Source organism: Trachymyrmex cornetzi, unplaced genomic scaffold (assembly GCF_001594075.2).
Source record: "Trachymyrmex cornetzi isolate Tcor2-1 unplaced genomic scaffold, Tcor1.1 scaffold112, whole genome shotgun sequence".
In the NCBI taxonomy this organism is placed as follows: Eukaryota; Metazoa; Arthropoda; class Insecta; order Hymenoptera; family Formicidae; genus Trachymyrmex; species Trachymyrmex cornetzi.
This window is the reverse complement of record NW_017295676.1, coordinates 792,551-795,675: the sequence shown is the minus strand read 5'-3', so window position 1 is coordinate 795,675 and position 3,125 is coordinate 792,551.

Genomic DNA, 3,125 nt, shown 5'->3' with positions numbered 1-3,125 from the left:
TTTCTACTTTATGATAAACTGTTGTTATTTTCATAATTTTTACAGTTTTTACTTGCTGTACAAATTTTCTTGATATAATCGCCAAATGGCAAGGGATCGCTAAATGTATCCACTGCGTTTAATCAATCTCATCGATCTTTTGTTTTTTGCTCTGGCCGCAACATTAAGCTGGAAACACAATAGACACAGGCAATAGGCACAGGCAACAGGGAATAATGAGCCGTCCAATCAGAGCTCTGGGATATAATATCGAGCTTATACCCCAAAGCTCTGATTGGACGGCTCGTTATTCCCTGTTGCCTGTGCCTATTGCCTGTGTCTATTGTGTTTCCAACTTTAGCACATCTTTAAATTATAAAACCTAATTATGAATACCTTAGAACATATACTACTGGAAGAAACATAGGCCCATAATCCCATTCTTTCGGCTGAAACCGAGAAGATTGACAAGGAGATAGAATGTGCCTAGTCAGCAACGGCCAATGTGCTCAGACCATTCACACGGGGTCTGCGGGGTGAAGAGAAAAGGCGACAAGCATGCGCATTACAATCTAGGATCACGCATTCTATCTCTATCCTTGTCAATCTTCTCTGCATTCTATCTTCATTCTTGTCAATCTTCTCGGCTTCAATTTTTCGAGCCTATGCTCCTTATTAGTAGTATATGTTCTAAGATGAATACCACCTGAAGAGATAATTTCAGGAAACTTGAAAATCGGGATAATGGCGATGATGCGATTCGAGTGCTATTGCGGGAAAAGTTGGAAGAACGTATGTACATATCACTTAATAACGCATACTAAATACATATATGTATGCACATTTTATTTTTAGTGCAGAAATTCTAATTTGTATAAAATTTCATTTTATTTGATTAAAAAGTACGTAAATGTATTCATATTTATTAAAAAATACATACATATGCATGCATAGTCATAAATTATCATTAATTTATCATTTTTTAACTTACCGACATCAAAAAACTTTGAAATTAAAAAAAATAGTCTGTTCACGTTGTTTGAAATCTCTACATATTTTTGCACTTAAAACGAGATACAGATATATATTTGGACGTTGAAAAGACAGAAAGCGAAGATGTTGAGTATAAAAAGTGCATGCAACGCGAAAAGATCTAATAAAACGGGACTTGAGTGATGTTCTTTCTTTCGTAGATTTCTACGCGTAAAAATAATCACAAGCGCGACGAACAATAGCAAGGTCAGATCTGCTCGAGATCGAGGTGAGTCGTTACGTTAATTCACGCTACCGGCCGTGGCAGAGAACTTATTGCGGTATGTTGCAGGCGTCGAAGATTAGCTCTTTCATTCTTTCTCTGTCTCTTACTCTCTTTGACACGAGAACAGCCGCGAGGCATTGCTCGCTCACGGGTAATTCCCTCTTTGGCTCTCTCATTATCTGTCGACGTCTTGATTGACTCGGTGAGAAGCTTAGCCTGCGAGTAACGCTAATAAATTACGTTAACTCTGATCATGTCTAATTAAATTTCCTTGTAACATCAGAGCGTATTCGATTCGTGTCACTTTATTTTCATGTTATGATCTTTAACGTTGCTAATATATTTGTCAGTGCAAATTGCGTTTCTCGCAATGAATATTTGCGTATTGATTTTGACATTTTTTTAGCTCTATTATATTTTTGGTAATATCGTATAAATATTATAAAATTGAATGGAATAAAAACATTCCATGAAATGTTTCCCTGGAAAATTGAGAAGAGAAATGTTTTCAATTATTTTACCGGCATATTATTTAAATAGCTTAATGATAGCCGCGAACTACGAGGTGTGATCAAAAAGTAAGGTGACTTTTTGAATTTCGCGCGCTCTGTACACTCTAATTTCAAAATTTTTTTTTTGTTGTGTTGGTACACTCGTCACGATCATATGTTCACAGTTTTGACTATATAGCATGTGTTGTTTTTATGTGAGAGGCATAAAGGTTAGACTCGTGTTTGCGTGCTCGGCGATTTTTTGCTGTTGAAAATAATGGAGCAGAGAGTTTGTATTAATTTTTGTGTAAAAAATGGTATTAAGTGTTCAAAAACTCTTGAAATGTTGACAGTGGCGTACGGTGAGTCAACTTTGAGCAAAAAAAATGTTTATAAATGGTATAAGTTATTTCAAGAAGGTCGAGAAAATGTTAACGATAAACCTCGCTCTGGACGCCCCAGCACGTCAAAAACCGACGAAAATGTTCAGGAAGTGAAAGAAATTGTGTTGAAAAATCGTCGAATCACGATTAGAGAAATAGCTGATGATCTTAACATATCGTTTGGCTCATGCCAATCAATTTTAACGGATGTTTTGGGTATGACACGTGTGTCAGCGAAATTCGTTCCAAAACTATTTAATTTTGATCAGAAGCAGCGTCGCATGAACATCGCCCAAGACATGTTGAACGACGTCAATGATGATCCTGATCTGCTCAAAAGGGTTATAACTGGTGACGAAACATGGGTATATGGTTATGACGTCGAAACCAAAGCCCGATCATCCCAGTGGAAGAGCCCAAGAGAGCCAAGACCGAAAAAGGCTCGCCAAATTCGTTCGAATGTGAAAGTTTTGCTCACAGTTTTCTTTGATTACCATGGCGTTGTGCATCAAGAATTCCTACCACAAGGTCGTACGGTAAACAAGGAGTATTACCTTGAGGTTATGCGGCGTTTGCGTGAATCAATAAGAAAAAAACGTCCGGAAGTGTGGAAAGAAAATTCATGGATTCTGCACCATGATAATGCACCTGCGCACACGTCGTTACTAGTGAGTAGTTTTTTGGCCAAAAACAATACTGTCATCATGCCTCAGCCACCGTATTCACCAGACTTGGCCCCCTGCGACTTTTTTAACATCGCCCAAGACATGTTGAACGACGTCAATGATGATCCTGATCTGCTCAAAAGGGTTATAACTGGTGACGAAACATGGGTATATGGTTATGACGTCACCAAAGCCCGATCATCCCAGTGGAAGAGCCCAAGAGAGCCAAGACCGAAAAAGGCTCGTCAAATTCGTTCGAATGTGAAAGTTTTGCTCACAGTTTTCTTTGATTACCATGGCGTTGTGCATCAAGAATTCCTACCACAAGGTCGTACGGTAAACAAGGAGT